The sequence below is a fragment of the Ictidomys tridecemlineatus genome, chromosome 11, assembly GCF_052094955.1.
Source record: "Ictidomys tridecemlineatus isolate mIctTri1 chromosome 11, mIctTri1.hap1, whole genome shotgun sequence".
NCBI classification, from domain to species: Eukaryota; Metazoa; Chordata; class Mammalia; order Rodentia; family Sciuridae; genus Ictidomys; species Ictidomys tridecemlineatus.
In genome coordinates, this window is record NC_135487.1 from 47,311,708 (window position 1) to 47,337,085 (window position 25,378).

A 25,378-nucleotide genomic window follows, 5' to 3' on the forward strand; every position below is an offset into this window, starting at 1 on the left:
CACAGCTAATAATTGGTAGAGAGGGGTTTTGAACCCAAGAGAATAGATTCCAGATTCCATTCTCAGAACCACCACATTGAACTGTTCCTGGCAGAAAGTCATGGCTTCAGCCACATATTTCATGCAACTCTTGGCCTAAATAATAAATCATATTGTCCTCTTTGCATCTGTCTTCATTATTTGTGACCTTACCTGCTTCATCTCTCAGGCCTGACATTTTGCCAACCGGCATATGACCTTGGACCCCTCCACCAACGCCTTCATCAGTTACACTAGGAGGTACCCTCCAGGTCTAGCACTCCATATCTCCATGTGAGGTTCCTACAAGCAGACCTGGGAGGGTTTGCTTCTTTCCCAAGTGCCTCAACTTGGGGATACCTATTATGCTGTGTGTAATAAATTCCCCTGGTTGGGAAAATTGTATCATGAGGCCCCCCCACAGTATCGTGGGACATTAGTTAGTTAAGACTTCAAATGAACTGGGAGTTTCCAAGGCTCTTCTTCCTAGATTTGGGAGGCAGGAAGGAAAGTAATGTTCCCCAAAGAATATATCCTTGAAATGTTAGTTTTGTGTTTCTGTGGATATTTGGAATTTTGCATAGCCAAAAGCAGAAGTTGTATTTATTTATTTAGTTTAGCATTGAGCATTTGGGTCTTTTATTGGGGGGTCGTTAATGGCAGAGGAACTTATGAAGTTACAATAGACATTCCTGATGAGGAAGGAGAGACTTCCAGGGCAAGCGCACTTACATGGGAAAAGGTGTGGAAGGTCCTCAAGTCCCAAGTAGTCTGATCATGCCCCAGAGAGGGGCAAGTGCTCAGAGGAAACAAGTTGCTTGTGCAAGTCTTGCTTTGTGCAAGACACAAAGAGCAGGGGCTCCAGTCTCACCAGGGTTCCAAGTAGAGCACCTGGTCCTGATGAGGTCCCTGGCAGGAAACAGGGGGCACCTTAGCAATGATCAGAAGGGCTAATCAAATGGATGGTCCTTTGTAACGAGATTCTTTAACGCAATGTAACGTTTTTAAGATGCAGCCGTGTTGTAGCATGTAACTATATTTTAGGTATTATAACTAACATTCCACTGTAAAGACACTTCATGTTTTATTTATCATTCATCGGTTGATGGACATTTAGGATTTTCCCACTTTGAGTTATTATGAATAATGATGCCATGAGCATCCATACAAGTTTTTGCATGGACATATGTTTTCATATACTTTGGAATATATAACTTGGAGCAAAATTGCTGGACCATATGATAAATCAGACAAATGCCAAAATGTTTTCCAAAGCAACTGCACCATTTTATATTCCTACCAGCAATGTACGAGGCTTCCAGTTTCTCTCTATACTCTCCAACGCTTTTTATTATAACCCTGTTTGTGATGTAATATATCATTCTGATTTGATTTACATTTCTCCAATGACTAATTATGTTGTGTGTTTTTACATGTGCTTGTTGACCGTTTGCTTATTTTCTATGGTGAACTGTCCTAATCCTTTGCCCATGTTAAATATTGGGTTGTCTTTTTACTATCGAGGTAAACAAGTTTTTTATGTATTTTGAATATAGGTCTCTTATCAACTTTTCATTTTATTTTTGGGAGTGCTCAGGATGGAATCCAGAGCCTTAAGCATACTAGACAAACACTCTATCTAGCACTAAGCTATATCCCCCCAAGCCCCGTATCCGCTCTTTGATTTGTAAATATTGTCACCCATTCTGGGGGTTGTTTTTTCACTTTTGTGATAGTGTTGTTCACAGCACAAAAGTTTCAAATGTTATTGTAGTTTAACTTCTCTATTGATTCTTCTGCTGCTTGTGCTTTTGGTGCTACTTTTAATAAACTACAACTAACCCAGTCATATTCTCCTGCTTTCTTGTAGGACTTTTTTTTTCCATTTTTAAAATTTGTTCTAATTATTTATACATGACGATAGAATGCATTTAGACACATCATACATTCTTCTGGTTGTACATGATGTAGAGTTACATCAGTCATGTAATTATATATGCACACAGGGTAATCATGTTCGATTTATTCTATTATCCTTCCTATCCCCATACCCCATCCCCTCCCTATACTCCCCTCTGTCTAACTCTAGGACTGTTTATAATAGCATTTTTAGAGTCTTTTACAAGTCCATCATAGGGGCACCGTAAAATGAGTTTCTATAGCCTTTTCCCCTGTTTTTTGAATGTCTTATAATTCTCAATTTAAAACTGGGCATTTTAGATAACATAGACTAACAACTATAATAACCAGTCCTCATAAGGGTTATTGTTTGCCTGTTTGTTATTTAGTTTGCTTAGTGATTTGATTGAACTGATTTTACAAAGTCTGTTTCCACTGAAGTGTGCAGCCTCTGATGCCCCTGCTCAGAGTTTTGTCCCCTCTTTGTTTTCATCATTTAGTCTAACTGCTCAGGGTCACCCCTGGTTTAGCATAGCCACTTATCCAGCAAAAGCTGTGCTTAACCTCCTTAACTAGTTTTGACTTTTTACCATTTAACTAATGAATGATTAAGAGGCTTCTATACAATTCAGATGGTTTACTCTCCCCTTCTCCCTACCGCCCCTCCCCCAACCACACACACATACATTCAGGGAAGGACTTCAGGCTGAGTTTCCTATTATGTCACTCCTGAGAGGGGTGCAACCTTGGGCAATCACACAGTCCTCTATGTAACCAGGGCTGAATGTGATTTTGGTTTTAAACCTGGCTTCCTAAAAATCACTGCTAAGTCAGAGTAGTTCATTGCTCAGTGTTTAGTAGGATGTTGTGCTTAAACCCTTTATGCTAATGGACATCTTCTCCATGCTCATAGCTCTGTGTGCATACTTTCTGTTGGATACTTTCTGTTGCCCCTACCTCCTGTTCTGATTGCACCTGAGTAGGTACAGCCAGGCATATGGGCACATCCATTCTTCGTGAACCCTAAATTGACTGTGAACAACAGCAAGACTCTTGGATGTCTTTTCCTCTGATTCCTTTTACTAAATTTCTGTTCTGTGTCAAGAGTATAATGACACTACTAGTCTCCTTTTAATTCCTTTCCATATAAACATAGCTGTATAACTAATGTGATCCTGCAATCTGTACACGTGGTAAAAATAAGAATTCATACCCCATTTGAATCAAATGTATGATATATGATATGTCAAGATCATTGTAATGTTTTGAGCAACCAATAAAAAAAAAGAAAAAGAAAAAAATCTCAATAGTTTCAAAGATTGCTTATGTATGGAGTTCTCCATCCTGTTCTAAATGAAAACCATCCCCTCAGGCAGAATCGTGGAACTCTTCTGTCCTTAAGACCTTCCTTTGTCCTAGGCTAAACCCCTATGCCTTTGCACAGGCACAGGGAATTTCTTTTATTACATGGACATCCTTGACTCTTACAAACTTCTCAACTCTATCCTATGGGCCAGTTAGGGTGGCAGCAATAGAGCTCCATTGTGCTCAGTCTATGCACAAGAGCATCTTAGTCAGAAATGGGGGTTGGGGAACTCAATCCTTTTGATGATGTCCACCTAGAATAGTGCTTTTGCAACATGGGCAGATAAGAAATGGCAGCTTCGTCCTCCCCCATGAGATGGGGCTGAAGGGCAAGGTAACCGCGGCTTCTTTGCCTTCATAAACCTGGAGTAGAGTGTTGTGTAACATGAAAAGTGAAAAAGAGTAAGAGGCTGGATTCTGGCTCAAATGCCACAGACTCTTCCTGCTCTTACCAAGAATTAATAGATTTTCTTGAGTGAATCTTTCTCCATTTGCTGCATGCCCTTAGGATCATTTTCAGAGATTTAAATGATTATCATTTATAATTTTCACCAATTAAATTGTTTGTCTGGGCAGAGTCTACCTAGATTCATATGCCTCCAATCATGGTGTGGAAAGTTTTGAATCCACACAATCTATTATTTGATTAAGATAGGCTTTATTCATTCACTTGCCATATATTTATAGAGGATCAGCTGTGTGGCAGACAATACTTTTGTTACTCATTTATTGCCAACAAACTGTTTTATTCATGTATATAGAGAACTCACATTTCCAACTGGATCAAGTGCACATTGATGGAAGAAGCCATCTCTATTTGGGCTTCATAAATCCTGATGGCACTCAGCATAAAGTTGGAATTTATAATGCGTGCTCTCATTCAATTAATCCCTTCCTGATTTCCTTTCTTGATGAACATTATAGTTTCAAAACTACATACTTTTCTGAAGTGCTCATTTCCTTTTGCCTTTACTGAGCAAATTACTCTAACTGGTCTATTATTTGTCTCTGATATCAAAGTTATTTTGCCACCATTTTTTTGTGCTGCATATGCCTTAAGTCTTTAGATACACAATCTCATTAATGCTAGCATTAGCCCATGGTTGAAGTATTTTTGACCCGTTTTGCTGATAAAAAAAAAAAAACCTGAAACCCAGAAAGTTTAATGAAATGTTTTAGTCCATTTTGTGTTGCTCTAACAGAATTATCACAGACTGGATAATTTATAAAGAAAAGAAATTTATTTCTCATGGTTCTTGGCGCTGGGAAGTCCAATATCAAGGTGCTGGCTGGCATCTGACAAGGGCATTCTTGTTGCAATATCCCACAGTGGAAGGCAGAAGGACAAGAGAGCATAAAGCCAACTCCTCCTTTTATGGGGAAACTACTTCAATAACTGAACCACTCCAGTGATAGCAGCACTAATTCATTCTTGATGGCAGAAGCCTCCTGGCTTAATCACCTTCTAAAGGCCCCTACTCTCATACTGCTGCATTGGGGTATTAAGATCCAACATACAACTTTTGGGGTACAGATTCAAGCCTTAGCTGGAGCTTACCTAAAGTTATATAGCAAGTAAGTGGCAGAGTTGCACTGCCTGACTCCAAAGCTTATTCTCCTTCCTCCATGCTGACCTACCCTGACAACCTCCTTCTGAGAAGAGAAGAGAACTACAGCAAGTTTGAGGAAAATCATTTTTGACACCTTGAGTCATCGACAGCATTGCATGCTTTGGAAGCCTGCTAGTTTTCCCAAAGCAAATATGCTATCTGGCCTTTCATGCTTGCTGCACTTTGGCACACAAAATGACTAATGAAGAACCACAGAAGTGAGATGCAGTGACCTTGTTGAACCACCCCAAACCCCCCAAATGGCCCCAATTAAGACCACAATCTGGTCTATTTACAAATATGTAGCCCACAAAACGGCGAATATAATTCGACCACAACCAATCTGGCCCTTGTTAGCTATGTTATAACAAGAACTTGAATAAATATCATTATGAAACACTTATTTAGGACAAGAATTGTGCTGAATTCAGGCTTTTCTAACCTTACAGGGAAAATATGTTAGGAATGGTGATGCATATCTCTATTTCTTTAAATTGTTTTGTGAGTATCTTCAAAAATCCTGTATGCTTGAGAACGTTCAGCCCTTCAACAGGATTTGAGTGGTTCCATTGGATCTTACTGGTTGATTCCTTTAAGCAAGTTTAATCTCTTACCTTCTTCACCAGGCTGCAGAATCAATAAAGCAAGGAGGGTAAAATTGGAAAGAATTTGAGTGGAAACCTCTGAGGAAAATGTGGTTTTCATGGCAGGAAGAAAAGTTGACATTTCCTTAAATTATATTAGACTATAAACTTATTGGGTGTTGGACTGCCTCTCCTGTAAGCACTATAAAACACCACGTAGTATTATTTACCTACCAGGAAGTCTTCAAATATTTGTTGATCATTGCAGACTGAATCCTCCCTGTGTGAATGGAGCTGGGGTTAACTCACTTTAATAAGAGTTTGCTCCTAAATCTACTCTATTACTAGTCCTCACCTGCCATAAGGCATATTTAAACCTTCTTCTTTGCATCTCTCTGGAAGTTCCATGCTGGGGTTGGAATGGCTCATGCATCATTTGTGTCTTTTCCCAGACATCTCTCCACTTCTCAAACTCTGACTATTGCTTCTGTTATGTAGAGCACATTCTCATCCTGATCAGTCACATTGATGATCTCTTGTCTGTGTTGAGAGGGTTCACCCATGTTAATCCTTTCCTCTACACAATTTCTGAACCCATGGAGAAATAAAGTACTAAGATAGAACAAAACCAAAATATCACCTACATTCCTGAGAAGAGCTAGGTTGAAGGACATGTGTGAGCTAGTGCACCTCTTACCATTTGAATCAGGCTGGGTTGGCCATCAAGTCCCGGGGATCATAGACCCACTATTGCAAGTTCCCCCAGTGGAGTTAGTCCCACCCCACCCCACCCCCCCACCCCACCCCCCGCAGTGGAGTCAGTTTCCCCTGTCACTTGTGGCAAGGCAAGATAGAGTCTGTGGCTTTGGGGAAGCTCGATCACAGAAGGAAGGAGCAAGGAATTGACCTATACCCAGTTTAATGTACCAGTTAAATTTTTCCAACTGTCCTGGGAAGAAGTGAATATAGGCACAGAAAAAAAAAAGATGAGTGTTATTTCTATTGAGCTCACTCCACAAAATGGGGACCATTGAGTATGGTGGAGAACTTTAGCTCTCCAATGCTCTGGAGCATTTGACTGAATGGCCTCAGTTTGATAATGATGATATGTCCTTGGCCTCCAGTGTCACTGGGATTTCCTGAGTCTAGATCTAGTCTAGATTGCTAATTTCCTGCCACCCATCCTCCTGCCACTGCTCTGTCTAACCCATTCAAACTTTCTCTCCTTTCCTTTTCCATAAACCGTTTTTTTCATAAGGTAGAGGGCCACAGGAAAATTAGGACAGGGAAAGGAGAGTACTAGGAATATCAAGCAAGCTGGGAAACTTTGTTTTGCTTTTTCTCTTTTATTCTTTTTGGTGTTTAGACAGTTTATTGAAAGGTCTAAACTCAGTAGAGTTCAAACAGAGAATGTATTTCTTCCTGTGACTTCTCCTGAAAAAGCTCTGGTGAATTTTACTTCCTTCCCTAAGTGACAGTTTAGGTAAATCTTTATGGTCATTTTCAGATATAAAAATACCTGATCTAATACAATTGATCTAGTTGCAAGCTCCAAACTCATGTCCTACTTAACTCTCTTCCTCCTAACTCAGGAGCCTTCTTGTCCACTGTGGAAGGAGTTCTTTTCTCCTTCACCTTTCTTCTTCCTCTACTGGTTTCCCTTTTCTTCTCCCATCTTTCTGGGCCTTAAAAATAGGTGTGGAAGGGGGAGGCAAAATTCTGTGTAAGTATTGAGGTTGGTCCTTCCTCGGTAGTCAATGGTCACATATGGCAGATGTCTAAATGCAGAGTCTCTTGTGGGTCAAAATAATTTAGTGGGATCCTTTAAGGGCCTCATCTGCATAGCTTCTGCTAGTGGAGATGCATTCCAACATGATTGCTTAAAATGCTCCACTATACCCTGAATTCTGATTCTCAATGGTAAATTCCAATGGGAAAGGCACACCTGCTTTTCAGGAGCAAGATGTTTTTTACCTGCCCCTGGGATCCGAGGACTATTTCTCCACTGGATCCATGAAACAGGAACACTGCAAGACACAGACACTTCTGTGTTCCATGTCAGACTACAATGATGAGTTTTTCCAGATTGGTTTTTATAACAATATGTTTTAGGCAGCTTTTTGCCACTGTAGGCTAAAAGACACAACCAGCACAATTTTAGAGAAGGGAAGTTTATTTGTGGGTTTATAGTTTTAGAGATATCAATCCATAGACAGCTGGCTCCATTCCTGGGGCTCAAAGTGAGGCAGAACTTCATGGCCAAGGGAAGTGGCTCACATGATGAGCAGGAAGCAGAGAGAGACTCTACTCACCAGATACAAAACATATACCCCAAAGGCACACCTCCAGTGACCACCTCCTCCAGCCATACCCTACCCACCTTCAATCACCACTCAGTTAATCCCATAAGTATTGATTCCCTGAATGGTTTAAGGCTCTTATAACCAAATCATTTCTTCTGTAAATCTTGCAGTGTTCACACACAAGCTTTTGGAGGATACCTCACATCCAAACTATAACACAATATAAGCATCAGAGATACAAAACAACCAAAAACAGCCCCTGCCTCAGGCTGATTTGATCTAGTCACGGATGTAGATAAACAGATAAGTGTCATCTGCTATTAAAGTATCATACTGGAGGTGCTGAACAAGATGCAAAAGGAGCACAGATGAAGCAGAGCAATGACACTGAAGGTAGGACTTCAAGGACACATTGAAGTTCAAAAGAAGGAAAGATATGGGCTGGGGATGTGGCTCAAGCGGTATCACGCTCGCCTGGCATGCGTGCGGCCTGGGATCGATCCTCAGCACCACATACCAACAAAGATGTTGTGTCTGCTGAAAACTAAAAAATAAACATTAAAAAAATTCTCTCTCTCTCTCTCCCTTTTCTCTTAAAAAAAAAAAAAGAAGAAGGAAAGATAGAGTGAGCCCTGCACTCAAAGGTTGTGGAGGCTTCATAGAAAATAGAAAATGCTTGGGTCATAATAAGCACAAAAATACTATCTCATAGTCAAAACAAACATACAACACATTGAAAGGAAGTGTACTACTCTTATTTGTTGCTGCCTTCTTCAATTCAGGATGCTGTCACAGAATACCACAGACTGGGTGGCATATAAACAACAGAAATGCATTTCTCATGGTACAGGAGGCTGGCAAGTCCACCATAAAAGTGCCAGCAAATGGGTGTCTGATAAAAGGTCCACTTCCTGGTTGATAAACCTCCATCTTCTCATTGTAACTTCATATGGCAGAAGAGGAGGAAGAGGAGGGAGAAGGAGCAAAGAAGAAGGAGGAGGAAGAGGATAAGGAAGAAGAAGGAGGAGGAGGAGACAGAGGAGAAAGAAGAGGGAGGAGAAGAGGAGGAGGAGGAGGAGGAGGAGGAGGAAGAGGAGAAGAGAGCTCCCTGGGACCAATTTAATTCAGACACTAATTGCATTCATGGCCTAATCACTTACCAAAGCCCCACCTCCAATGCATTGGGGACTAGATTTCAACATTAAAAATATTTTGGGGGGGATGGGCATAAATATTTAGTCCATAGCAGTTGTTATTTCTAAGAAATCAAATTATAGGTAATTTTCTTATTTTATCATCAGCTTTTCTGTATTTTCATATTTTATGAGGAAAAGGTCATTAATATTTAGTGACTGGTTTGGTTCTAACAGAAGACTCAGATAAAAGTAACTTTAAGTTTTTGTCATGCATGAAGTATTCCAGAATGAAATAATATGAGGTCTGGGATTTGCTTCAAAATAATGTGGGGCAGAGGAAAAAGTAAATAGACAGGGGCATAAATGAGGCAAGACTGGCCATAAATTGCTAATTATTTAAACTGAATGATTGATGGGCACATGGGGATTCACTACATTATTCTCCACTTTAGTCTATACTTTAAATTTTCTATAATAAAAAGCTGAGAAAACAAACACATAGGTAAGAAAAATGGCCATGGTCATTAAACTCTCTCTCTAGTTTGCAAAGTAACGCTCACCTCATATAATAGCTGAATCCAACATGTTAACATATTTTAGACGCTTATAACAGTGCCTGACACATAAGTTAAAAACATTAATCGTATTTATAATTGCTTAATCCAAAGGCACAATTACCTTCTCAGGATGCCAGGTTCCTCATCTTTCTGCTCTACCATCTCAAATGTGTGATAGCTCTCGTGACCATGTGGTGCTGAGATTTCTTGGTATCTTCTCTTCCATTAGGCCTGTTCAGAAGCAGAAAAGAAGGGAACCCCTTTCTCTTTTGTGTTTGCTTTATTATTTCAGGAAACTTTCCATTAAAACTCCTTAGCTGGCTTCCCTTTACTTCTTATTGAAAAGGGTGATCATATACCCATGCCTAAAAACCAATCACTTACAAAGGGGATACACATTCTGTGTTGGTCATAGACTAATCAAAACCTAACCTCCAGAGCTTCATGGGGCCCCCTGAAGAAGGTGATATACAAATGCCTAAATGAAGAAAATGCATGGCTGTTTTCGAAAGGATAAAAAAGAGCAAGAGGCTAAGGGGCAGTCAGCCAACAGTGAATCCTGCTGGCATGTTAGAAAAGAGTGAGCTCTTCTGTGTAACCAGTGCATAGGATAATGCCTGGATCAGGAACAGAGTTGGAGACAGCAGCACTGGTGGACTGGGATTCAGCACTGAAGACAAGGCCAGTTAGAGGATATTGCTTGTTTCTCTACAAGTAGTGGGAAGCCATGAAAACTGAGGCACAGCAGCTAAGGAAAACATAATAAAGACACAGGGGGAAATGTGGCGAATTTCATTTTAATGTAGAATTTTCCAGAAGATGATATGTAATCTCACGGAAATTACATGTGCATCATATGCAAACGTACCTATTGCTACCTAAAATATTTTTCACACTTGGTTGTGGTATAAAAAAAAATCTAGGTGGAAATAATTGACTCAGCAATCATATGTCTAAAGGAGAAAGCCAACCAGCCTTGGGTTCTATATTTACATTTTAACTTCATTTCTACAGGCTGTTTATGATCTGTCTTCAAACGGTGAATATCCATATCCCTCACTATAGAACGTCTACCTTCAATGTGGAGTGGAATTATCCCTGTGTATCACTGTGTGAAAATGAATTACATAATAATCTTTTGAGGAAGGCAGAGTCTGTTAAGAGATTATTAAATCACAAATGAGAGATGCCTTATTTGATTCATTAAAAAAAGACCATGATGTAGAGGCTGGGGTTGTGGCTCAGTGATAGAGTGCTCACCTAGCATGCATGGGGCACTGGGTTCAATCCTCAGCACCACATAAACATTTGTGTCTACCTTAAAAAAAATGACAAAAAGAGGCTGGCCCCAAGCTGATGAAAACTTTTCAAATTAAGATGCTGAGAACTTCATCATTGACATAAATTTTGGTTGATAGTAGCACAGCATGTGATGAAACTGCAACAGATCAGGAAGGAGAAATTGTCACACATGGGACCTTCCAGAAAGATGTTGATTTCAGCTAGATCTTAGCTGAATATGGAAGATTAAAATTTTGCTCCCATAAAAGTCAAGCACTTCCTGCTCTTCCATTAGCAGAAATAATATCAAACAATGTTCCATGCGTCTGGCATGTTTGAGGATGGGGATGTTTGCCTTGATGCATACAGCCTCACAGAAATTAGGTACACACTCAAATTTGTTGAATGAATGACTAGTACTAACCCCTTAACTCTAGCCAAATCCCAAGCCAGATCAACTGAAAATCGTGGAAAATTTACATGAATATTATCTTTCTTGTCATCCATTCATTTATTCAACAGATTTTTATGTAGAGCTTCTATATAGCAGTTTCTGTTCTAGGAGCTAGGAACACAGCATTGAATTAAAGAGGCAAAATTCTCTGATCCCTTGGAGTTAAGATTCTAATGGGAGATTATATAAAGTAAACAAGATAAATAAGTGATAAATATGAATATATAGAGAGTATGTGTCGAGATATATTCTAAAGAAATAAATATAATGGGTTAAGGGAATAGAGGATGGCAAAGTGGTCAAGAAAGCCTGCAAATTTTGATAGCATGGCTGAGGAGGGCTCCAGCTAGATGGTGGCCATAGTAACCATTAATATTATAGTACTCTTCATCAATTTTTCTGATTTTTCTTCTGAGCACATGATAGGATTTTATTATCTTGCTAAATTGCATTTAGAGATGCTCATTGACTTGGTTTGTCTGATAAAATGTGCACAGAAGTGATATATCCTGCTTTGCGTTAAGGGCTACTATATGCTTCATTATGCTCTATTTTTTCTGTCTGCCATGGCAATTTTCCATTAGTAGCTGTTCTGTCAGCTTAGAACCTGGAGGGAGAAGGACATGAAGCAAAAGAAAAATCTGCATATATTAGGACTTGTTCTAAACTACTGAGATTTTGAAGGCTCCTTATTACTACAGCACAATATAGCCCATCCTGTCTCAGTAGACAACAGTGACAATGATCAAAGACCTGACAGGAGTGGGAAAGTGAAAAGTATGGATATCTTAAGAAGAGCATTCCAAAAGATTTAATGAAATTCTAATCAAAATCCCAATGGAATTCCTCATAGAAAAAGAAAAAACAATCATGAAATTCATCTGGAATTATAAAACACCCAGAATAGCTAAAGCAGTCCTTAGCAGGAAGAGTAAAGTGGGTGGCATTACTATACCAGAACTTAAACTATACTAGAGAGCAATAGCAACAAGAACAGCATGTTATTGGCACCAAAACAGACTGGTAGACCAATGGTACAGAATAGAAGGCCCAGAGACTAACCCACAAAATTACAACTATCTTATATTAGACAAAGGCATCAAAAACATGCATTGGAGAAAAGATAGGCTCTTCAACAAATGGTTCTTGGAAAACTGGAAATCCATACGCAACAAAATGAAGTTAAACCCCTATCTGTCACCATGCACAAAAGTCAACTCAAAGTGGATCAAGGACCCAGGAATTAAACCAGAGACCCTGTGTCTAATAGAAGAAAAAGTAGGCCTTAATCTCCATCATGTGGGATTAGGCCCCAACTTCCTTAATAAGACTCCTATAGCACAAGAATTAAAACCAAGAATCAATAAATGGGATGGATTCAAACTAAAAAGTTTCTTCTCAGCAAAAGAAATAATCTGTGATGTGAACAGAGAGCCTACATCTTGGGAGCAAATTTTTACCCCTCACACATCAGATAGAGCACTAATCACTAGGATATACAAAGAATTCAAAAAGCTAAACACCAAAAAAACAAATAACCCAATCAATAAATGGGACAAAGACATGAACAGACACTTCTCAGAAGAGGACATACAATCAATTAACAAATATATGAAAAAATGTTCAACATCTCTCGAAATTAGAGAAATGCAAATCAAAACCACTCACTCCAGTCAGAATGGCAGCTATTATGAAGACAGACAACAATAAATGTTGGCGAGGATGTCGGGGAAAAAGGCATACTCATACATTGCTGGTGGGACTGCAAATTAGTGCAGCCAATATGGAAAGCAGTATGGAGATTCCTTGGAAAATTTGGAATGGAACCACCATTTGACCCAGCTATCCCTCTCCTTGGTCTATACCCAAAGGACTTAAAAACAGCATACTATAGGGACACAACACATCAATGTTTATAGCAGCACAATTCACAATAGCTAAACTGTGGAACCAACCTAGATGCCCCGAAGTAGATGAATGGATAAAAAAAAGTGTGGCATATATACACAATGGAATATTACTCAGCAATAAAAGATAATAAAATCATGGCATTTGCAAGTAAATGGATGGCTTTGGAGAAAATAATGCTAAGTGAAGTTATCCAATCCCCAAAAAAACAAATGCAGAATGTTTTCTCTGATATAAGGTGACTGACCCATAATGGGGTAGGGAGGGGGAGCATGGGAGGAATAGAGGAACTCTAGATAGGGCAGAAGGGTGGAAGGGGAAGAGAGGGGCAAGGGGTTAGAAATGATGGTGGAACGTGATAGACATCATTATCCAAAACACGTGTATGAAGACATGAATTGGTGTGAATATACTTTATATACAAACAGAGATATGAAAAATTGTGCTCTACAGGAAGAAAAGACTAACATTTAACAGAGTCATGAGATGGGAGGGAAAGGGAGAGAAAAGGGAAATTGCATGGAAATGAAGGGAGACCCTCATTGCTATACAAAATTACATATAAGAGGTTGTGAGGGGAATGGGAAAATAAACAAGGAGAGTAATGAATTACAGTAGATGGGGTAGAGAGAGAAGATGGGAGGGGAGGGGAGGGGGGATAGTAGGGGATAGGAAAGGTAGCAGAATACAACAATTACTAATTGGGCATTATGTAAAATTGTGGATGTGTAACCTATGTGATTCTGCAATCTGCATTTGGGGTAAAATTGGGAGTTCATAACCCACTTCAAACTAATGTATGAAATATGATATGTCAAGAGCTTTGTAATGTTGTGAACAACCAATAAAAAAAAAAAATTAAATCAAAAAAAAAGAAAAATTGTGCTCTATATGTGTAATAAGAATTGTAATGCATTCCACTGTATTTAAAAAATAAAATCAATTTAAAAAAAGAAGAGCACTCCATAAGGTGGTAATGGTGTTAAATATAAAGACCCTAAGGTGGGAGTCTGGTTGGCATTTTAGAGTCACATGAATGGGGAAAACTATAGTAGAAGAAGCTCTAAGAAGGAATGGACATTCAACATCATGTAGTCTTGTGTATCATTAGAAGAACTTTTTCTAAGTGAGATGTGAAGTCATTCAAAGAGATATAGCACATTGAGTAAAATTTTTAAAAACACTACAGTTGATTGTTGAGTTGAGAATGGGATGATGACGTGGGGTCAAGATAGGAACCAGGAGAACAATAAGGAGGTTATTGCTGTAAATTCAGTGAGAAAGTAGAATTGCTTGAATCAGGCTAGTTGCAATGGAGACAGTAAGAACTGGTTGAATTCTAGATGTATTTTTCATAGAAAACTGATAGAATTTGCTCATGTATCAGATGTGAGTTGTGTCTTAGCCCATTTCTGCTGCTATAACAAAATACCTGAGATGAGATAATTTCTAAGGAATAGAAATTTATTTCTTATAGCTCTGAAATTGGATGTCTAAGAACAGCATGACAGCAGGTTCAGTATCTCAGGAGGGCTACTCACTGCTTCCATGATAGTGCCTTTTTGCAGTGTCCCCAGAGGTGATGAATATTATAGATTCCCTCCAGAAGTGATGAATTCTGCCATGCTTCACATGGAGGAAAATATAGCAGGCCAGAAGGGCCTAGCTAGTTCCCTCCAACCACCTTACGAGGCATTAATCCCACCTGTAAGGATGATGTTAACAAAACCACCTCCTAAAAACCCCAGCTCTTGATATTGCTGCATTGGTTGCATAAGTTTCAACTTGAGTTTTGAAGGGACATAAACATTCAAACCAAAGCAAGTTTGAAGAAAAAAAATGGAGTCAAGGATGATCCCAAGGTTGTTGCCCTAAGTAAAATAGAAGAACGTGGCTTCTATTTACTGAAATGGAGAAGACTGCAGGCAGAGCAAGTTTGGTTGGGAGGCCCACGACCTTGGTTTTGACAGTGTTGACCTGGGGAGGCTCATAAGATTTCCAGGTAGAAATGTTGAGTGGACTAGAGATCATTGATGAAGACATCAATATGGGGTCATTGGTGTAGATAGTATTTGAAATCATTCAACGCAACAATAGCACCAACGGGGGAGGTGTGAAGAGGAGGCACAGGTCTAAGGACTTTCTTCACTGAGTGTTACGAGCTCAGGGAAAAGAGGAGCAACCACAGTGTAGTCTGGGAAAAGCTGTCAATGGGAGAGAAAGAGGGAAAGGAATCTATAACAAGGGTTGAAGAAAGGATTTCAAAGTGTTAAGTTCTGCTGATAGGTCAAGTTAGATGAGATCTGAGATTCAACTATGAGTGGTTGAAAAGAGAAGTCATTAGTGGCCTCCATAAGTGGTGTGTCAAGAGCTTGATTGGAATATGATCGAGAGAGAATGGGAGATCATCGTGTACAACTATAATGTGCCACATTTGTAAAATGCCGGGAAAAAGAGAGAATGGGAAAAAGAATGGAGATAATGGAGATAACTCATTTTTTGTAAAAAAAAAAATGGAACTTATTAAGCAAGATATGAAATAGAAGATATTAAAACACAGCTAATAGCAATTTTGTGGGCTAAATTAGAAAGATCTGATTAAGAAGAAAATTTTGATAATGAGAGAGAGGTGATTGTCAGAGTAGTTTTCAAATAGACAAAAAGAAATAGCTCCATAAGTAGAGGAGTTGGGCTGGGGATATAGCTTAGTTGGTAGAGTGCTTGCCTTGAATTCAACAAGGACCTGGGTTTTAGTCCCCCGCACCACACATACACATACACAAAAAGACAAATAGAGGAGTTGATCTTTGCTCTGGAATCATCCAGAAGTGGGAAGAGATGCAGGGACATGGGTTTATATGGAGATGGGCGTATGTGCAGGTTATCTTCTAAGTACTTCTATTTTCTCAGTGACATTAGAAGAAAGCTCATCAGCTCAAAGAATGGCCTTTTAAGAGGAGATACAAAGGGACCAAATAGCTGTTGAGGAGAATGAAAGTGAATGAATTATGAAAATATACTATGATTGCCTGGCAACATTAAAGTGAGTAAACAAGAATTTAATGGAAGACCCATGTTCATAGTAGGATGGGTGGAGGGCAGTTAGAGACATGGGATTGCACAGGTAGCAGTTTTGCCATAGTAGTATGATGAAGAAAGGAAGGGGCAATAGAACTGAGGGTTTAGGCAAGGGTGTGATAATATCGTGATTAATTGTGAAATTTAAGCTAGCCAAGGGGTGGAAAGTGAAGAAATAAGGATGGTGAGTTATTGAAAAATAAATTAGGATCAATGGGTTGTAAAAACAGTAGTAGTCGAAGTAGCTGACTGAGTGCCTATAATGCACCATTGCTGGCACATTGCTTTACATTAATTCATGCCAATTCTCAGGACAACGTTGTAAGGTAGGTATTATAAATTCAAATGTGCATATTGTTTATCCACAATATCTCATACATTGTGATTACAAGTGAAGCCCCAAGAGGTATTTGACATCATTTTGATCTCTAGTATTCAATGAATGTATGTCAATAACAAGTGCCATTTGGCTCTGAAGAAGCCTCTAAGTGTGGATACTCTTACAGATCTTAAGTGCCAAGGGAATGCCAATCTCAACCAAGAGACTAGCAGGACAGGAGTTACATGCTTCTTAAGAGTATTCAGAGTGAAATGTGTCTAAACTCCATGGACAAAGGCTATACAATAGCCCCCTCTAGAAACTGATCTGCAAATATAAAGCTTAGCATATCCAAGCAGTCAAAAACAAGAATCTAGTCAGCTTCCTGCACTTAATAACATACAAGCAAACTCAAAAAGCAACTCATATATTACATAGGAAGATATGTAGGTTTCTTAGTTGAAGTCCAAGAGAAGTCCCTGTAAGTGACTGCAACTCCAGGTCTCTTAGTTGAAAATAACTCAGTGACTTATAGTGATATGTATATAGATAAGTATAAAAGTATTCAATAACAATATTTCACACTAAGGAACCTCAAGGGTTGGGGTATAGCTCAATGTTAGAATGCTTGGTTAGCATACACAAGACCCTAGGTTCAATCCCTGACACCACAAAGAGCAGGGGAGAAAGAGAGAGAGGGAGAGGAAGAGAAATCTGTACAAGTGTTACACATTCTTAACATTTACATGAACTTGGCCAAGAGAATAATAGTCTTATAACTCCATTTTAAATTATGTAATCAAATAATCAATTAATTGGTTGAATCTATGGTTTTAATTAAAGTTTTACTAAATTTATGTATCAGATTAGAACATGTAAAAGAAATGCATTCCCACATTTATAAGTTTAATTTATTAGATTTTTAATTTTCAATATTCAAAAAAGTTTATTTATTTGTTTTATTTCAGACATTGAAATCCTAAAGAAAGGAATCAAGTATAGTAAATGTATAAATGTACTTTAAAATATTTGAAAATGTTTAATTAACTAAGTTTGTAAGTGAAACGGAATATTAGCCATAGGCCTCCTTAATGATGATTGTTAAAATTTTCCGGACTTACAAATGGATTAATAAGATTTGAAACTGAACTTAAAAGCTTAGAGAAGAACTCAAGTTTTGAAATTATAATTTAATGAAAGAATACTAATTTAAAACACAAACTAAGTTTCTGATTAATCTTTCTATGCATTCTCACTGCCTTTGAGAATACAAAAAGAATTTCCAACAGATGAGGAGGTTGAGGCAGACAGTTATGCAGGGGAAGACTTGGGATTTAAACCCAAGTCTGCCAAGTATAAATATCCATGTTTTTTTCCATCATTCTTCGTTGCCTTCCCATGACAAAAAATTAGACAACAGTAACATGCAATTAACATAAAACTTGAAAAGAAGAATTCATTCTTTCTCCCATGTCCTGCAATGCCTCCAGGTTATAATTATATCATTAATGCACAATTCAGTCAGAGGCAGAGTAGGTGTTTAAGGATTGGGCTGAATTAGCATGACTTTAATTATAACATAAGCTGCAAATGGCTTCTCTTACTAAATCCCTGACGTTGGCATGTGTGTATATACGTTGCCAGTTTCTCATAAAAATACAGTATAAATAGAAGAAATCCAATAACCTATGGTTGGTTATTTAAGTCATGTTTGTTTTATAGATAAACTGGAGTTTCCTGTCCTCAAGCTTTTCCCTTAGATTGGTTCTGGGAGCCCCTAAGGGAGAGGAATTGCATGGAGGGTGTTCCCAGTTAAGCACGTTAATGAAATCCAAAACCCGAATCCCCAAGTAGATACCGTATGATTGTTCTCATTAGCAGCCAGCACTATGGAAGCTGCAGTCAGGCCACCCAGCCAATTATCAGTGGCTGCTCTCTTCCTGCAGACTGCTCTAGCTCTGGCCACAGCTCCCTCGGTGGTGCCTATATCCAGTTGTCTTTACATTTTCTGTAAAGAAAGGAAAGTCGGTGATGACTACCAGAGAACACAGTTAGTGGCCTTCTCAACGGCCTTGGCTTTTCCTCCTTGCTAACAGATCTCCAGTTTTGTTCAAACAGGTAGTCCAGGGAAGAGCTATGACCTTCCTCAGTTCTTTGCCAGCGATAGGTACAAAGGAGAGTGCGTGGCCTTGTTTAAGTCAAAGGGAAACCAGGAAAAGACACCAGTAGTGGACAGGAGGTTTCTGGGAAAGATCTTTTCTAGATACAAGAGCAAGAGTATTATGTGGAGAAGCTCCTCTGGTTCTGCCCTCTTTCATGCCAGGATGTTGTTATTTCAACAAGGAGTGTCCTTTGAACAAGCCACCTTGGACTGTAAAGGGTAGAATTTCCACTTGCATCAGCACTTGCCTAAAAGGCACCAAAACTTGCCTAAGTGTTTCATCCCACTGGTCTGAGCAGCAATACTACAGAAAGGACCTTGAACTTTGAGGCACTCCAGCAAAGGGACCTAACTGAAGACTCTGCTGGCCCATGAGCAACGAGACTGGTTTTAACAAATCATGCCGATTTATAGATTTATTCTGCTCTGTCCTGAATACTAATTTTCAAGCCTCAATTAGCCTAACCACCCTGAAGCATTCCTCATTTAGCACTTAAAAATCTTTGTCTTTGCCCCATCAGGAAATTTCTCAATGAATTTTTTCATTGATATGTGTTCCTTTGACAATTAATTTAATAAACTTGCATTTGATTTTAAAATAGAGCCCCAAAGATATCAGGTGTCTTCGTTTTGTTTGCTCTTAAGGGAAACCTTGAAAATAATACTCCAGTGCCCTCACTTCCCAAGATGTTGCAGAGATAACATTGAAACCAGCCACTGCTTGACCTCTTGCAAAGTAAACCTTAAATATCCTTATGTTTTATGCCAGTTACAGCCTATGGGACAATAGCTGGTTTTATTGAAACACAACCCTACTTAATTGCTGTCTATGTCTAGCCCCTTTCACATAACACTGCCAGAGTTTATAGTGCCACAGAGAAAATATAGCCTGCAAAATCTAAAAATATTTTCTTTTATAGGAAAAATTTTTTTTCAGGAAAAATTTGCTAACCCCAGTTTTTAGTATTGTTAGCAGTTGGGTTTTTCTGTTACATGTTGAAAGTATGCCAAAGACAGCTACCACCTCCAATTCCTGGATTCTACAAGTAAACTCCAGTTAGGTCATGGGCATCCCCTGCACATGTTGCTTCATGGTGCAGCAAGGACCAAATTCAGTACCTATTTAAACTAACATCTTGTATAGCTGATATCACTGCTGCCCAGTCATCCCAGCTCTTGCTCAAGTCTGTGGCTCAGCCATGCTCTGTCTTAATAAGAATATCACACCTCTAGCCTGGAACATTCTTGAAACTCTTCCCTTTCCCTTGGCTAAATTCCATGCCTAGTTTTTACAGTTTAGTTCAAATGCCATTTCTTCAAAAAGATTATCTGACCCATCAAACAAGGCCATGTCCTTGTTTTATAGTCCCATGGGTCCTAAACTTCTACATCAGAGCCATTATCAAAAACTAATAACTAAGGCATGGATTGTGTGATTAACTTTTAATATCTCCCTTCCCTTTTAGGAACGAAAATTCCTTAAGTGCAGAGACTCCCTGTCTTGCTTGTATTCTGTATCCCTAGAGCCTAGAACACACCAAATAACATGCAATAAATGAATGAAAAATTATGAATGAAACAAAAAGATCAATCCCACTTTGAACCTTGTGAAGTCCTAGATCCTTGACTGGAATTTTCATCTTTCAGATAAAAGAGATTCAATTGTGTCCTGAGAGTGTCCTGGCAAGGATGTCAAGTGACACTTTGGCCTCCCACCTTTGCCAGCATGGCTCCTCATTTTTCTAAGAAGACATCTCAATTGCCTACCCATCCACCTGGTGCTCTTTCATTCACGGGTACCAACCTTTGCTTCCCCTGGCAGGCTTCCTAAGCTCTGCCTTCTCCTGTAAAATGAAGATAGTGCAATGGAATATAGATCAGAGACTCCTCTTACCATGAAGAAGGTGTGTCGACTTTGGCCTAAGCTCAGACATCTTATCAGAAATAAGGAGGGGGAATATCTCCAGAAGGAAGAGGCAGTCCTGTTAAAAACTCCACTGAATATTTACCTGAAACCGTTGTAAACCTAAAGAAACTACGCTACTTCCATCAGTGATCCTGAAACTCCCTCTCTCTATCATTGGTAATGGGATCTTGAGATCAAGGTGGATGTATGAACATGGTATTTTCAATTATATTGACAAATTCCACTGAATTTAAGTCAAAATTTAAATTTCACTTCTAATTAAAAATTTTTGCTCTTCCCAATCTGTAGGCCTGAGTCATGATCAAGAATCTTTGATGGGGAATGGTGGATATTATGGGATTTGTTCTCCTCACTCTATTGACTTCCCAGATTTGGGGTTGAAGAGAGAGAAAGAGGAAGAGATGGAAACATTCCTTCTTTGCTGCTGCTGCTGTTGAGATCCCTCCTGGCTACCACTGCCTGTCCCCAACGGGAGGCTACCACACCCTGGGTCTTTGGGATGGCTGGATGTGTGAATTACTTGGAAGCACTTGGTAGACCTCAGACTGAGCAGCTCTCTAACATTAATGAGAGCAACACACTGTCCACCTGATGTATTGCAATCCATCCCCAGCATTTGCAGTCATTTTCTGTCATTTACTGTCATTTTCTGCTGGGGTAAGCTTCATAGAGTTTTAAATCTTTGAAACATCCCCTTGGCCCAAGGACCCTTCTATGCTGAGTGGTGGAGTCAGGGTGCACCTCTGCACCCTCTCCCTTTGCTTTACTCTTGCAAACTGTTCATCTGGCCTCCTACCTCCAGGGAAGGAAGCATGTGTCAAGCTCCCAAGAACTTGCTCCCTCTACTCTGCTTGAGAAGCAGCACCCCTGTGAGCCTGGGGGTGTCTGTGACTCAGCCAGCGTCAAGCCAGGAGTGAGGAGCCAGGATTCTCTTCTTGCAGGAGCCCTGACTTCTTGGGATGTTGCTCTTAAGAGCTGCTCTCAGGAGTCCCTGGAGTGGAGGCAGTAGAGAACAGTGCTGGGGACTGAATTGGAGAGGGTTGTGTTCCATGCTTTTGTGATTATTTCAGGGTATATACTGGTGATGTGTAACTAAAAAAGAAGAAATTAAAAAAAAAAAAAGAGCTGTTCTCATCTAGCCTGAAAGGCGGGGGACTCATGGGGAAAGTAAGAGAGATAACACAACAATCCCCATGTAATCCACAGCTCATTAGTAGAAAGTTCAGCAAACTGAATTTGAGTTTCTTGTCTTTTCTTACACAGGCTGATTAGGGTGGGGGGACATTGCAAGACAATGTGATCCACTTTTTAATAGCATCTGCAGGTAGGTACTTAGCACCTCCTCTTTAGATGTGAGGGTCCTTATCAACAATTGCTTTCAGCTTGATAGCTGTGTCCTAGAGTCCAAGACAAGAAGAATCCCATTTATCAAATAAATTCAAATATATGCACATATAATATTTTACCAAACTTGGGTCACATTATTTTATAACTAAAAATTTTTTTAAATTTTTAAAAATTTAAGATATGTTATACAATTTCCCAATAATACTAAGTGGGATTTGAAATGTTATTTTTAATGACTGTGAAAGGGGAACATAGAATCTCTCACAGCATCAGTAATATTGGAGCTGGATCTAAAAGGGTGAGTCACAGTTTTCCAGAGAATAAAGGAAACTTCATATTGAAAGATAAAAAAAGAACGTTAGGTGTTCTGGGAACTGGGGCCAGCAGAGGGTGGCCACAGAGATCTCAGCTGTACAATCCTGTGAAATTTAAGGATGAGCACTTACTATTATTATTATTATTTATTCTTTTCAAAAGAAGTAAACATGACTTAGAGAGATTAAAGAATTCACTGAAGAGCAACTAGCCATAGTGACCAAGACAGAATTCAAAGTTGGGATTTCTAAAAACTAAGAGGGACTGAACATAAGAAGGAAAAGAAGAGGTTTCCTATTGGGATCAAGTTGGAAGGTGAGGGAAAAACCTCTGCTCCATCTCTAATTCAGTCCCTTTTGTTCTCAGACTGGGTTGGCCACCAATCTCTCTCATCTGATGAGTGAAATGTAATAAATATGTGCTTTGCTTTCTTGTACGAATGTGAAATGCCTTCCAAAATTAGCCCTGTCCAACTGTTAAAATCCCCAAGTTCCCAAACTCTCTCAACAGGAAATAACCAGCAGACATCCAGATGTTTCTTCTCATGATGTTTGTCTGTGTAGTGTTTACATTTATCTTTTTCTTGTCAAATCATGACTTTATAAAATGCCTTATTATAGTCATTGATCATTTGCACCAAAGTGCTAAGAAGTGGGACTGGGGGACGCATAGGTTTGAGAAGGCACCTGGTTGTCCATCTCAGAAAACCACTTCTGAGAATCACACTCCCAGAGAATAACTAGACATGAGAAGTACACAAATGTGTGGCTCAGCTGAGACTGTCCTTTTTCTGTATGAATTTCTCTTCATGAGAACTAGCACAAGGAGCAACCTTGACAGAACCACCCTCTGGAGTTTAAGAAAGAAATGGATCTGTCCACAAATCACTGAGTCTGCCAAAGGCTGGGTATACCAAGGGAGTATCTTCCTACAGAAAGAGCTGGTAGAAACCTGGGATGGTGTGTAATAGGCTGTCACCATGGGTATCATTTATTACCCCTCACCTATGCCACGGACTGGACTATCAAAAGTTAACATTTCTAGGAAGGTTAGCAGTCCCAGGGAGGAAGGATTACCACCCCCTCCTCCGGCCCCCTCACTGTGCACTGAACTCAGGATCTCATGGCATAGCTAGGCAAGCTCTCTACCCCTGAATTACATCCCCAATCCCTAGGAAGTACTATTTTCATGCCCTGTTTATAGATGAGGAAACTGAAACTCAAGAGAGATTAAGCACCTAAAAGATTACACTCCTGTTAACTGATCTAAATTCCAATTTTGATGTATCTGAGGCAAAGGGATAGGTTTCTGTATCCATTTCTAAAGCATAAGGACGGCCTGGTCCTTTCCTCTTTTGGTAGTTATTTGATGAGACTTATTCTCCAGTGTATAGATACGCTGGAGAACAAGCTATTTTGTTTAGAAGATCGGTCACTTTTAATAACTTCTCTCATCTTCCTTTTTGGCTGCCATTGATTTGTTCTTTCTTTGAACCATGAAGAAAGATATAAAAGGTAAACAGCATGTACCTGGCACAGTTATTAGCAATGGAAAAAGCAAAATGTTCCCAGGGTTGGATCCTGGAAGCCTTTCTCCTATCTGGTAATTGTGACCCAAGAGATAACTTATCACACTTTCCAATGATATCATGTTTGATGAAATGGTCTTTCTTCTTTCTTAATTAATCAATTGGTATTTCTTCCTCTTTAACTATAATCATAACCAAAACATGCCATTTCCCCCACTATTAAGTAGAAGGAAAGATGAAAAATGAAGATCGGTATAAACCAATGTTATTCTATTTGGATCTGTTGTCTCATTAGTAAGTTTATGGATTTGCTGTAGAGTGATATTTAGTATAGAAAAGGCATTTTCTTTTTCTGTTTTTTTTTTTTAACTGAATGTTTAATTGGTTCATCCCCTTTGGCTGAGCTGAGAAATGCCTCTATCTGACGTGCTCACACTGTACCTAATAATGGGCATAAACAAAAGGCTAACATCTGCTCACCAGACCTGCCCCTAAGTCTTCTTCTTAAGCTCCCAGGGAAGCATCTCAAGTGAGTCTCCAGTTGGACTTTGCAGGAATGTTGGATTCTCTGTAGTGTTTTTGCCTCTCACCTTTCCTGGGAGTTTATAGGGGGCTTTGAAGTTCCTCTGAACAAACAAGGTCTCTGTGTTTCACTTATTGCTGAGCCAAGCCTGGGGCCTTGGTTCCATCAGCTCCTTATTAAGTGTTTAGTAATTTCAGTTTCCACCTTTTGGTCTTGCTCGTTTTGCAAACATCTGGAAAGAATTAGCTCCCAGGCCTCTGTAACATACCCATTTTGTGGTTCTAGGGAGAGTTGTGTGCTAGGGGATGGTGGTGCCCTTAACGAGCTTTCTTTATGGTGTTTAACTGTAAAAGGTACCCTCGTTAATATTAATAGACAAAGAGAAAGCAAGGCCACTCTACCCCTATATTGTAACAGCTTTACTCTGAGCGAGACCTTCGTGTTGAAGAGGGAAGAATAAATATGAAAATGGGATTAAATTCAAGATAAAATAAGACACCATAATAGAAATAAGTCCAGCTTTGGAAAAGGAACTTAAGTTTATACCTGTCCTATTCAATATGTTGACCACTGGCCTCATGTGACTTTGGAGAATTTGGAATGTGGCCTCCACAAGTATAAAACATACACTAGATTTTGAAGACAATATAAAAATGAGAAATATTTCATTAACAATTTTTTATTGATTATATATTGAAATGATAATAATTTGGAGATATTAGGTTAAATAAAATATACTATTAAAATTAATTTACCCACTTCTTTTTACCTTTTTAATTTGTCTGTTAGAAAATTTAAAGTTACATAAGTGGTTCACATTTGTGGTTTATATCATTTTTCACAGACAAAAGTGCATTAGAGGGCCAGACAGATGGTTAGCAGGATAGAACTAGAACTGTGAGATTCCTGAGACCAGGAATCCATGTGACATCAAAGTGAACAGGAGAGGTATTAAAGGAGGCTCTTAAGAAAATATCATCCTGAATTTCAACAAAGGCAGCCATCTGATTGGTAAGTTACAACTGAATAGTTATTAGTTTATTTGATTTTTCAGGAAAAAAATTT

At 39.1% G+C, this 25,378-nt stretch overlaps 1 protein-coding gene across 11 annotated transcripts in view; it reads right to left on the reverse strand.

Annotated features, from left to right (window-relative positions):
• The window catches only part of Tm2d1 (TM2 domain containing 1), a 206,076-nt gene that overhangs the window by 30,932 nt on the left and 149,766 nt on the right, over positions 1-25,378 (reverse strand). For 8 of the 11 annotated variants that reach the window (XR_013427842.1, XR_013427841.1, XR_013427838.1 and 5 more), the window contains 2 exons: positions 18,371-18,520; positions 9,594-9,703 (listed from right to left, as the gene is read on the reverse strand). The exons of 1 other annotated variant lie outside the window; for it this stretch is intronic. The gene's annotated coding sequence lies outside the window, so the exon portion shown is untranslated. The remainder of the gene's footprint in view (positions 1-9,593; positions 9,704-18,370; positions 18,521-25,378) is intronic. 2 more of the 11 variants (XR_013427843.1, XR_013427834.1) reach the window with 1 other exon arrangement.